Genomic DNA, 13,651 nt, shown 5'->3' with positions numbered 1-13,651 from the left:
CTCATCTGTTGTGTCGTTTGTCACGCGTGCGATACAATAGAGTGATAACTCTTGTGACACGCTTCTAGAGTGCGCGACACAACATATGATAATTCTTGTGACGCGCTCCAAGGGTGCGACACAAGCTCCCCGGTTAATATTGATTTTTTTTTTAATTTTACAAAATTTTCCAGCATCTAGCATAAAATTTTATAATCCAAATTTACTTAAGTACCACATTGTATAAATACATACATATTCAAAATATAATCGCAACTTAATTTCTTCAAAAAAAATGTTGCATATAACAATTAATTCAATTTGTCATATTCAAGTTTGTAGCAAAAAAAAAAAAAAACTAGGAAGATGAACAAACACTAACAACAAAATTATTGTAATTTACTGACAGTTGTTTAATGTTGAAAGTATCTTCCACTAAACAAAACCTGTATTGATACAAAGAGCAGGAAGCAATCACCCACTCAGCTAAAACCTGTATTTTTTAGCTGCATCAATTTTTACTAGAGATGTTATGCTGTTACCGCGATTTGCTGGCAAAGAGAGAAGTACCCTTGCATCATGACCAACGGTGTTTAGCATGATTGAATTCCAATCAAGAGGATAGTCCTTTGACAAATATGGAATGGAAGAAAAAGGCAAGGGGGAAAATTTCTTCTATTGATTCTGAATCTGGATTTGGAGAACCAATTCCAAAAGCACCACCAACTTGTGCACCAGCTTGGATTGTACATCCCCAAAAGCGTTCTGCAGAATTCACAGAGATTCGGCTATTTGGATCCATTACAAGAAAGCACCCGAATTTACATGGATCAGAAAAGGCAACGGATCCTCTCTGCAACATAATCAACACATAAAATCTATCAAATTTTCATAAGAAATGGTTAGTAAGACATGGCAATCGCATTTACCTCCAACATCATTTCCAAGGTGCTCCATATCTCTGTACTTGTTTCTTCATTAAACATGGACCTTGTGCCACTCAAATTCATTGATTCATCAACAAGTTTCAAGAGTGAAGGACTGGCCAATCTCCCAAAATCAGTCTTCTCAGCCAAGTTCCTCAGATACTTTAGGTAAAACCTGTGAACAATCATGTGTTGAGTAGGGAATATACGAGGAAAAGAGATGCAGAGGCGCCAGCAATACCCAACCTTGCTTTACTGGCTGCACCAACCATTCGGAGAGTTTCGTCACAGCTCATTCCATCATATACTATCACATCAAATTTATCATCCTCCTTTTTTCCCGAGTCACATTTGTTAAGAATTTGATACGCCTCTCAAGCTCCAATGCTCCAAAAATTGAATCCATGGCGGGTAGCACACCAAGCTCCTCTCCAACTACCTATTATATAAAGCATATATAGGTCAAAACAACAACACAAAGGTCATCAAGAACAAAAAAGTATTGTCAATGATTATATGCATCTTCTATTGACAAAACAATCAACAATTCACACTTGGCCACTTTTCTCTTCACAGAACTAACAATCATATGTATTTTTCTTCTATTCATGTATCAAATATGTCACATTTACATTCTTCAATTCTTCAGCTAAGTATCCCTAAGCTATAATATTTATCCTGAAATTAAATCCAATCTCTATCTAAGGTTATAAGAATGTAAGAACATTAAAAACTGCAAAAGATTCAAAGTTTAGAACCTGAATCATATAACAAGAGGAGGTGGTGTCTCCCATACATCAAAGACATTTTATCACCGCCTATCGAAAAATCACAAATGGAACCGCCATAGCTCCATCGAAGCCAAGATGTTAAAACCCAATCAGGACCACAAAACACAGAAATGCAATCATCCATTGAGGAAAACAACTGCCCTTCGTGTAATGCTAGTTTAGGATAACAAGGCTCATCAGGCATTTTACCTTTCATCAACCTGCTCCTCGAGCTCCATCTTACACTCCCTCCACTTATCCTCAAATCCATAAACCCCAAATCTTCATACTCATTCACTACGCAAACAGCATTACAATCTTCCATAGCTATGGCGTCTCGAACCCGTTTCTCATCCACAGTTATTGGAGCCCCCATATCAGAGCAAGACCACGCCATTCTCTTCTCTCTAAAATCTAGTAAACTAATTGTTAGACAAGGTGTCGAACGGCCTCGTCCGGACGGACCGGGGATGGACACCTCATGGCGACGTAAGCGGTGATTGGCGCCGAAAGCAACCAATCGTGGAATCAAGCTGCTCGGCAGGACCGGAGCTCGGAGATATGGGAGAGTCGCCACCCACGAATGGGAAAATGAACACCGATCCATTGCGAGAGACCGGTGAGGGTTCGGGAAACTTAGGTACGAGCCGAGAAGGCTAGCTCCTTTCCGGAGAAAGGCTACTAGGCACCCCAACATCGCCCGGTTATGAACCACCGGCCTCCTACGTGTTAGGCGATAACGGACTAATCGTATGTTTCTTTAAGTTTAAAATTCATTTGAAACCTTTTCTTTCTCGCTTTGAAAACCGTTTTGAGCATGTTATTGAAAGCCATTTTAGTAAAGAATCACCCATTTTGCATAAATTTAAAGTATACAGGAGAGAGAAGGGGAAGAAGAAAGAATTGATTTGTTTACAATATGATTTATGCTTTATATTATACACTAACTCTAAGCTAATCTCATTCCCCAAAACGAGTTTATTTACACGGTTCGTACCTTAATCGCCGTTGGAACGATTTAGGTACGTTTTAAAACCCCGTTAATTTACATGACATCGACTCGAATCGCCGTTGGAACGACTCGAGTGTTTGAAATGTGGAACGAAAACTTTAACTCCAAAAACGTGATTAGGCATACAAGTCCATTTATTTTGTACAAACCCTTTAGTTAGGAAAACGATTCAAAACTCTATTGTTTACAATGAAAACGATTTTAATTACAAGGTTCACTTAATCCGTCGTTGGAACGAATTAAGGTTTTAAAACGTGATATTTTGGAAATGGTTTAAAAATGACAAGAAAACATTATTTACGCTTTAGAAATATCTAGAAAGGCTTTAATTTAAACGAACAAATTAAATTCTCTTTTTTGTGGTTTATTTTCCCATTTTTCACTCAATTATCCTTTATGTAAATAAAATGACAACAAGTAATGAATTAAATCTCAAATTTACCCACATCAAATACATTTGAAAGAGTATATATATAAGTAGGAAAATAGAGTAAATATACATAGATATACATATGTACAAAAAGTGAGTAATAATACCCACTAAAATAAAATAGATATACATAGATATACATATGTACAAAAAGTGAGTAATAATACCCACTAAAATAAAATAGAGAAAATAATACACATTAATAAGTAAAAAAATAGTGATGAAAATACTACTAGGTATAATATGTTTTTATTCTAACTAAAAACATGTAAAGGAAGTGAATAAGGTTCATAAACAAAAAAAAAAAAAAGAATTTAACCCCCAAAATGGTTTATGATGAATATGTATAGAAAATAACCCCTAATAACCCTAAAATAACAAATATGTATAGTTTAAATGAATTAAATGGCAAAATCCATATATATATATACATATAATTTTCTTAAACCAAATTAAATGAAAACAATATATAAACACATTGAGTAATATATATACAAAATATTTAAAAATAGCTTGAAAGTAAATATTACATAACTATACCTATATATATAAAGGACCTAATGTCTAAAAGTTGAGAAATGAGGACCAAAACATCATTTTTTACATTCCAGCAGCTTTACCGACGGAAAATTCGTCGGTAAACAGCCTTTCGTGACAGAAAACGGGAAATTACAGACTTAGTCCAACAGTTTCCAGATTTATTCAAAAACTTTATATTAGATCTATTCTATCGTTTTGGGTCCCCGAACTACCAAAATTGGATCATAATCTATAACGGAGATCCCTAAAACGACGTTTTATTTTTAAAACATTATTTAGAAATATTTTCAAAAACTTATAATTACAACGTTTTTAATTCCCGAACTACCTTTGAATCAGATCACGGTTCGTATTGGGATATTAAAACGAGGTTTTTATTTCAAAACAAAACCGAACGTTTATTTAACACGTGACGAAAATTAAATAAATACGGAATAATAAATAAAAGACTAAATAAATAAAAAACTATAACATAAAAATAAATAAGGAAAAATAATTTAAATAAAATAAAACGAGTCTAGTCCTCGGATAATACCTTAAGATCGGTATCTGACAGTCGAAGTCGTTTGATTCCACGAGTTATGATTTTCCGGCGTTTTTTTGTGTTTTCGATAAAATATTCAACTTTGGAAAATTTGGATTTTTTTGGGAAAAAAAATATTTTCTCCAAAAAATTACCTTTCTCTCTCAAAAAATGTCTAGTGTGAGAAAGCTCCAAAAATCCTCATCCTAAATGCATGGGGATTCGTGCCTTATATAGGCATGGATCCCAGAGACTTTGGGCGACGCCCGATTAAGATTGGGCGTCGCCCAAAGCAGGTTGGGCAGACGCCCAACCTTAGTTGGGAGAACGCCCAACTTGTGTTGGGCGAACGCCCAACCTGGTTGGGCGAACGCCCAACTCTCGTTGGGCGCGCGCCCAATAGGCGTTGGGCGTTCGCCCAACGGACGTCGGGCGTCCGCCCAATGGACGTCGGGCGTCCGCCCAACGGACGTCGGGCGTCCGCCCAACGGATGTCGGGCGCTCGTCCCGCCTATGCTGGGCGTTTGCCCCCACGTCGTTAGGTTCTCACCCAACGCCCGTCGGGCGCGCGCGCCCAGCGGACGTCAAGCGTGCGTCCCGTGCTACCGGGCGCGCATCCCACTGTCATCGGACGCGCGTCGGCTGCCGCAAGGCGTTCGCACCATGTCGCTGAGCACTCGCGAGCCGTCCACTCGACAACCGCGACTCCCACTAACTTCTTCCCTTTTTATTATATATTTTTGTTTTAAAACTTCCGGAACCAACCGCTTCGACCGTCTTGTTACAGGTTTTCATCACAGGTCCTCCGACTCGGTGTCTACAGTTGCCCCTACTTTCCTATTTTGACAGTGATGTGTGTATTTTGAAAACGTTTTTTGCTAACGCAACACATGCAATGTAAATATATTAAAGTAAAAGACACGTAAAGAGTAGGAGGAAGAATACCTGACCTCTGCGCTGCGCGCTCCAGCGTCGTCTTCGACCCTCTCCGTCCTTGCCTTCGAATCGACTGCTGGCGGATGTTCTTCTTAAGGACCCTAGCCTAAATTGATTGCGGGTAAAAAGCTCTTTCTAGCGACCCTAGTCTCTAAATCGATTACGGGTAAAAATGGCTCAAAAGCAACCCTGGTCCACGACCACTGGTAAAATGGCTCAAAAGCGACCCTGGTCTACGACTGCGGGTAAAATGGCTCAAAAGCAACCCTGGTCCACGATCGCGGGTAAAATGGAACAAAAGCAAGCCTGGTCTACGACCGTGGGTAAAATGGCTCAAAAGCAACCATGGTCTCCGACCGCGGGTAAAATGGCTCAAAAGCAACCCTGGTCTCTAAATCGACCGCAGGCAAAATGGCTCAATAGCAACCCTGTTTAACGACCGTGGGTAAAATGGCTCAAAAGCAACCCCGTTCTCTAAATCGACCGCATGCAAAATGGCTCAATAGCAACCCTGGTCTCTAAATCGACCGCAGGTAAAATGGCTCTTTCTAGCGACCCTAGTCTCTAAATCGACCGCATGTGTATAGTGATGCATATAGATAGGTGAATGTAGCCTAGTCTATGGATGCGTGTAAATACTTATGTGTGTGTGTGTGCAGGTGACCGTGCGTGTGTTTGAATGTGCATACATGTGGCCTATGCGTTTTGCTTTATATGGATGTATGGACACGTGGGTATGCAAACTATGTATGTGTGGATGAGATGGTTGAATGGATTCCCTTTTTCATAGGCTAGAGGATTTCGGTAGCTTCAGATTGAGAAATGATGCTTCAGGCCATCCTCTAGGTGTGCAAGGATGAGGGCAATGATAAGTTTGAAACTAAGGGTTGTAAGGACGAAGAATGTTTGAATGTATGTAAGTGTGGCCTATGCGTTTTGCTTTATGCGGATGTATGGACATATGAGAATGCAAACTATGTACATGTGGATGAGATGCTCGAATGGATTCCCTTTTCATAGGCTTGGAGGATTTTTGTAGCTTCAGATCGAGAAATGATGTTTCAGGCCGTCCCCAAGGAGTGCGAGGATGAGGGCGAGGTTAAGTTTGAAACTAAGGGTTGTAAGGATGAGGATTTGGTCTTGATGAGCTTGTGTCAAAAGGGCTCTCGCTTTTAACCAGAGTTAGATGTATTCATTTTTTCCCTAATTTTTGCCTGAGCCGCCCCTTTCGGGTTTTCAACTCAACGGGATCTCTCCGATATTCTCTATCTCTCCTTTTGCATGAACTGCCCCTAGGGGGTTTCAATTCATCTTTTCTAAATCTCACCAATTTTCTCTATATCTCCTTTTGCTTGGATCGCCTCTTTTGAGGTTTTCAATCCAACCTTTTTGTTCAATTTTTCTTTTTTTTTTCTTTGTTGATTGTGAATGATAGCGCAGGGGGTTTACATCCACGGGCCACTTCTATGCTGAGCATTTGATGATGAGTTCATGCCTGATGCCTTCGTTAATGGAGAAGCTTCCGAAGTGAGATGGATGGTGATCTGATTGTATGGTCGTGCCCGCGATTGAAGTTACCGTCTTGGTGTGGGTTAGAAGTTGATGCGAGTGCATGCCCCTGCCAACTCGAGGTGAAATTTCACGTGCGCTCAAGCTAGGGATACTGCCATTCGGGAGTAGTTGCTTCGGTCGAAGTTTGACTCTTGAGAGGACAACAGAGGAGCAGAGGAACAAAACTTTATGGAGCATGAGAGAGAAGAATAGTCTTTTTTGTTGTTTTTTTATATAGATTTTGGATCGGTTCATGGGTGTCGAGGCGATTTTAGTTGAGATGGGGTGTCTATTGATGCGGGTGTTTTCATTGCAAATGCAACCGTCTAGCTTAAATAAAGCACTTGGCAAATATACATTGAATTGTTTACTGCTCAGTTTATTAACCACTGTCACCGAAGTATGCCCTTTCGGGTTTTCACATTTCAGTTATTTTCACTCTCTCCTTTTGTCCCCGGAATTTTCAAATAAGCGCCCCGTGGGGTTTTCACTTATTGGGGGTGTCCCTCATTGTTGCATAGGTCGTCCTTTGCGGATTTTCAACCTATCGGGATTTTCTTTCTTTTTTTTCATGAGAAGGATTCCTCGGTTCCCTCGAGATTGATTAAAGTTCTAAACTTTGTCGCCGCCTTCGGCTTCATTCGCCTACGCATTTGATCTTTCTTCGTTAAAGTGAGCTTTTCTCATACATTTGATCACCCATTTGCTGGGCAATGTCAACCACTCTTGTCCCCTTGACGCCCCTCAGCTAGTTACGTCTACTTGATAATTTTCTCTTACTTCTGATTGGTTTGACTTTGCCCCTGAGCCTTTTCAGCATTGCCCTTTTTTCTTTTTTTCTTTTTACTTTGTGTCATCATAGATCTGAACCTTTTCATTGATCCTGGAACAGGGTCCTTTATCGTTGATAGGTTAGTTGCCCCCGTCTTGTTCTGAATGGTGCATGAGTCCCCTTTGGGGGGAGGAATTTTTGTCGATGCCTTAGTGCTAGCATGGTTCTGAGGGCTTGTTGCTTGCTCCATATTTTCTTTTCTTTTTCTCTCTTTTGGACTTTGTTGATTGTCGCTCAATCTTCTTTCTGGCAAAAGCCGGTGAGAACCCTTCGTTTGATGGGTCTACACCCGACTTATCATCGTAGAGTCAGGGAATCGCTTCTCATGATTTATTTTGCTTTTTTTTACTCTCTAAATTTTCTCCTTTCAGTGGTCAAGTACTGAGAAATAAGTATATTCTAGAGCTTACGTCTGTGCCATGATAGAAGCGGGAATATCTCAATTGAGTAGATCAAATGTAAGTACGTATGTTTAGGATAAATTTGCGGAAACGAAATTTCATTGAATTCAAAAGGAGGTTAATAACATCTTGTGGAATAGAAGATAAAATAAAAGACAAGGATAAAGACTACAAGTGCACTCCTCTCTCTCATGCTACTTCAAGAAGCTTCAGATTCTCCCACTTCGTAAGTGTCCTCAATCTCGAGAACTTCTTCTTTAGATTATCCTGATCCATTGTAGACTTCGCCATTCAAGGAACAAGTCGAAGGCTTCATCTGTTGAGAAGGATCTGGATCACTTATCTTTCCAGCTTCGATGAGATCTTGGATTTCATGCTTCAACCTCATGCAAGTGCTTGTTTCGTGACCATATTTTTGGTGGAAGTGGCAGCAGCCCCTGCGTTTGACTAATTCAGTGGTTTGACCTCCCGTGGCTGGTAGAGGGTGAAGTATGTCATGCATTCGTAGACCCTCCAACACTTCAAACAAGGGTTGAGTGAAAGTGGAGAATTCCCTTCCCTCACTTCTATACTGAGTGGGCGACGGAGGGCGAACAACCCTGGTAATCTCATGTCCCCGATGGTGTGGATCTTGTTGTGTTCGTGAAATATGGTGTGAGACTACCCTTGGTGGAGTGAATGTTTGTGGATTAACTTGTGATGCGAGCTGGAACATAGGTTTCTCCACAACAACTTTCGGGATCTCCGCAACCAGTGACTCGCTCAGGACCTCCCTGACCAACCTTTTCAGCTCTATCTTAAATTCATCTAAAGCAAGGATATCGGGAAGAACTCGCTTGATTTCTGCTCTGAGATTGAAATCTCCTATCATCTCTTGGGAATTTTCAACCCCCTCATGCTTAGTATTCTCCGGATAATTAAGAGCACGTTTGAACTCATCAGAAAAGATGTATTTGGCTAAAGCCCCTTGCACACGGCTCTCAAGATTGTGGTTTGAATTGCTGGACTGGGCCATGAGTTGGGTTTCTAACAAGGAAAGAGAAAGGATAGGTGAGTGGAGCTTTTTAGGCATTATGAATTTTGATGATGCAATGCACGTGCGATGCGAATGCTAATGCTATCTACTTGTGCCTCATATAGATGGATGTATGATTTATGCATGATTCGTGGTCTGCGCTTTATTTCTTACAACATAAACACGATTTGACTGGAGCTAAACCCCTTCTTTTTTTCTTTTTCTTTTTTACCAGAGTCGTCGGTAGCACTTCGGTCGTCTGTGCTAACTTACCTGTTTGGAAGTGCGAATGCCTCAAACCATTTCAACTGTTATGCACACATTAGTATGAACCCTATGAGTTTACCTCGTAATGCTTCACAAGCTGTATAATGTTAAATGACGCTCGACACGAATGAGACTTATGAGATTGAGACGACCCTCCTGATGAGTAAAATTCCCTAGGACGCTAGGTAGATGAGAGTGTACCCCGATGATATCCGTGACGTGTAGATACATTCGAGGGGTAGCGACAAGAGTGGGGGGAATGACATACTTGGTACATCGACATGACTCACGATCTAAAAAAAACAACATAAGCGACTATGTATGAGGTGTATGTTAGGGATTTCCATCATCGGTTGTAATGACGTACTTCGAAGATACGGGGCGTTACACGGGCTGATGTGACGCTCATGGTATGTCCGAGACCTAAACAGACCATGATGGAGATGTGCGGGGCATGTGTCCATAGTTTACCTCGTAACGATACTGATAGCAGGGAACCGCCTTTCTAGGAAACACAAGTTTCCTGAAACAAACCGACATAGAGGGTGTGTCCTAAACTAGAAGCAAGCGGGACGAGACCACCACATATGGGGCGTGGGTCAATGGTTAGTTTAAACCCAAGATACAAATACGTAGACGTACCAACGGAACCTTGGCATGCTATGCAGAAAATGGTAACACACGGGGTGTGCCTCAAACAGGTTAAGGCATAAGGAAGACGCGAGTGACATACGTGATGTGCGCCAATTGTCAGCTTTTCTCGGAAAGCAACTATTACAATGATGGGTATTATCTGACGGGATAACGAACACGGAATTCCCGACACTCGAGGTACGAATAGGATGCATACGTCAACGTACGAGGTATGTGCCAATTATTAACTCCTACTTGGCTCACTAGTATCTTGGCATAGTGGTTTGAAACGTGGTGCGTTCAGGAAATACGATGACGTACATGGTATGCCTTAGAGGTAGCCAAAAGGCATGATGGGAGTCCCAACTTGATGTGCCCCCACGATTGACTTATACGAGCGATATGATGGCCTAATTTTGGGCTTTCGACCGTCGTGGGGGAAACCCAACATGCTAGGTATGAGACACGAATAGGGTACACATACGACACACGTATTATCTGACCAAATTTGGGCATAGATGAAGCACAAAAATGACTCAAGAGGTACCTCCTAACAACATTGGAGGTGTCAGCTACACACGATACCGACACGCAGGGTGCAGTCTAAGGATTAACTCAAGCTAGAGACATAAATACCTCGATGAATTTGCGGACATCGGTGCGTCTGGTGGAATGAGAGGTGTCCTAATCTGATCGAGGTACCAACGAGACGGAAACGACGACTTACCTGGTATGTGTCAATGGTCAATTTGTTTCATAGCGCAAACCCGACGACGATATGTTTTATGAGAATCCCTAAAGATCTTACGTGGATATGTATGACGTATTTGGTCCATCATCGATATTTGAGATACCAGCAACGACACACAGGGTAGACTGGAACCTATCACTATGAACAATTTGAGGGGCAACGAAGGCGCAAACCAAGACTTTCGAGGCAAGTGCCAAATGTTGGACTTAGACGCGGTACGAATAATTCGATACTACCGATACGAGCGAGACCTAAATAGCGACACATAGGGCATATGTCTCAGACTCATAAATAAGGCAATTCGGAGTTTGGGGCGCATGGACAATGGTAGCAACGATGTAGGGGGAGCGTGTCGAGGATTCGACAATATAAACAAACCGCCGTTTGAGGCGTACTCAAGACATGAGTGACGACTTACGGGGCATACGTCGAAAGTTTGACAGGAGCCTCATGATATGAACGACTTAGTGTGTCAAGGTGTAAGCGGGATGCTCGAGACGGGCCATAGGGGGCGTGCCTAATGGTATGACTTGGACTCGACGACCTTAATCACCCTATACAACAGGTATGTGTCAAAAGTTTGACTCGAACTTGACGATACAAATGACTCGATATTGGAGATGTAAGCAAGATGCACATGATGACATATATGAACTTTCCCCAGATTCGACTTGAACTCAATGACATGAATGACTCGACATTTGACCTGCGAACAGGACATACCAAACCGCGTATGGGGGTGTGTGCCACAAGCTTAACCCTGACTGGATGGTATAAACGACTCAGTCTTTGATATGTGAGTAAGGTGCGAGGGATGACACACGGAACGTGCGTCAAAGGTCGGTCTAGAATTGGATAGCCTAATGACATATTCGTGGACTACAAATATTGCCAATGACAAGGCGACATGTGGGGCACATTTTGACAAGGCCCAACGTATGACTAAAGCGCAAGCGGTGACATACGGGATATGCACCGAAAGCTGATACGTGTTCGAAGGACTAGTGTCACATGTTTGGAATACTGACGTGTTACGATATATGATGACACACTTGGTATGTCTCATATCGATTTGCCCATTTTTGAAGATGCGACAGGGTGTCTCAAGAAGGCCAAGGATGCGCGGGTTACCTTAGTACAATGACGTGTCGATGTACAAGGTACGGCCAAGAGTACCAATCGGGCATGAGGATGACCTACTAGCTAAGAGGTTAGTGCAATGACGCATGGATTTATTAGATGTGACGAGGTGACATATAAGGCGCCAGTCAAAGTGCGGATGTGACGCGATGACTTCGTATGAAACGTGCGTCCGAAGGTCCACGTGAGCCTGGGGTCCGGACAGTGGGATGATGTAAATATGAGGGGGCACCATGACGACCCCATGACACACCTAAAGGTACAAATGGGAGGTGTGGACAACACACGAGTTAAGGGTTCGTTTTGGAGCTCAAGGCATTGTCCACAACTCTGAAATACGGAGGTGCTATGTATAGACTACATCCCCCAGATGCGAATGACGACAGGTGAGTGAGATTCGTGTGAAACAGTTCACTCGACCCTAAGGTTCCGACCTTACAACCACGTAACTTTAGAGTATAGGTGCGCGGAACGCCGACATACGTGGCATGTCTTAAAGTACGAGGGTCATGATGACAACTTACGAGATGAAGGGCACGGATAATAAAACAACGTAATTTGGAATCACCTGGGCATTGTGTATAGCGTGGTGAAATCTGTGGGTATGTCTTGAGGCGTAAGTAGGACGTGTAGGAGACATGTGACGAATGGTTAATTCGAGTCTCGGGAGAACCGATGCCGTGACATTTTTTTTGAACTATCGATATGTTGTCAGCGACGTGGTGTTATCATCGTAATTTATAGCATTTTTAGTATTTAATTACTAGTTATTTTGTACCATTTTAATAAATTTTAATAATGGTTTTTGTATATTTTCTTCATTTTATGTATCTAAGCCAATTTGTGTATTTTCTAGGCACTTTCACAAGGTTTTCGGCACAAATAACCAAGTCGGGGCTTAAGGTGGCAACTCGGGAGTAAAAGGGACCAGAAAAAGGAGTTTTAGTGACACCCAGCGTGCACTTCGTCGTGGATAGGTGCTGTAAAATAAAGTCCAATTGTTCACACTAGGACAGATTTGACATATTTTCGTATTTTCAACTTATCTCCCTCATACGGACTCGGATTGAGGCGATTCAAAATGCGTTGGAAAGCTAAGAGAAAGATGAACAAATGTCTAACAATAATCATCTCCAAATTCGAAGTGCATCAGGCCCAGAAAATTATCCAAAGTTGATGAATATGTTGAAGCCTAAGATTCTTTTGACAATTCAACTCCTAAATTATTAAAATCTTCCCCCATGCTCTCTTAAATGCTAAATTCAGATGATAAGGAGTGGGAGGCCATAAGGATGACTTGGTCTTTGGAATTTTGTGTGCCATTTTACTATAAAATGAGACCTTGGGTGCCATTTGAAGACACGCCAAGCTTAGGCTTAACTTCTCCCTCTATAATGTTACTTTGCTGATTTTTCTATTCAAAAAACAGTTGTTTGTGTTATTATAATTGTTGTTATTGTGCTCAAGTTGTTGTTTGTACAAGAGTTCATTCAATAAAAGTAAGTTTTAAGTTATCGAAGAAGTTCATTCGACAATCGTCATTACGGTTTCTTCTAAACTTTAATCTCTTTTATTACTATGAACTCCATTATCTATCTTACTAAGGTGTGTTTTAATCTAATCATGGGCTAAAACTCCCTTAACTAAGGATAAAAGCGGATCTTAACCTTAATTATATGGTAATTATGTTTAACCTATTTAAGTTATCTTTATCCTTTTTAAGAACTAACTTATGATTCTTAATGCTTGTAGGAGATGGGCCAACTCTCTACTTGGGTATAATTAATCGTTTATATTGATCGTGATTGAATTGATTAATCAAAATTCATAAGTTGGACCTAATGACCATTTAGTGTGGCTTATTGGTTTTCCAAGGTTTTTCATGAATCTTATTACAAATCTTAGATTTATTACTTGAGCCGGACCAAGGGAAAGTAATAAATCG

The 13,651-nt window shown here is 41.2% G+C and overlaps 1 pseudogene; it reads right to left on the bottom strand.

The window, feature by feature from the left end:
- Positions 1 to 465: 465 nt before the first annotated feature.
- Positions 466 to 13,651, bottom strand: part of LOC136207279 (uncharacterized protein At1g26090, chloroplastic-like) — a 53,183-nt pseudogene continuing 39,997 nt past the window's right edge.

Source organism: Euphorbia lathyris, chromosome 9, assembly GCF_963576675.1.
Source record: "Euphorbia lathyris chromosome 9, ddEupLath1.1, whole genome shotgun sequence".
Taxonomy (NCBI): domain Eukaryota; kingdom Viridiplantae; phylum Streptophyta; class Magnoliopsida; order Malpighiales; family Euphorbiaceae; genus Euphorbia; species Euphorbia lathyris.
The sequence above is the reverse complement of the archived record's forward strand: the minus strand, read 5'-3'. Positions and strand labels throughout refer to the sequence as shown.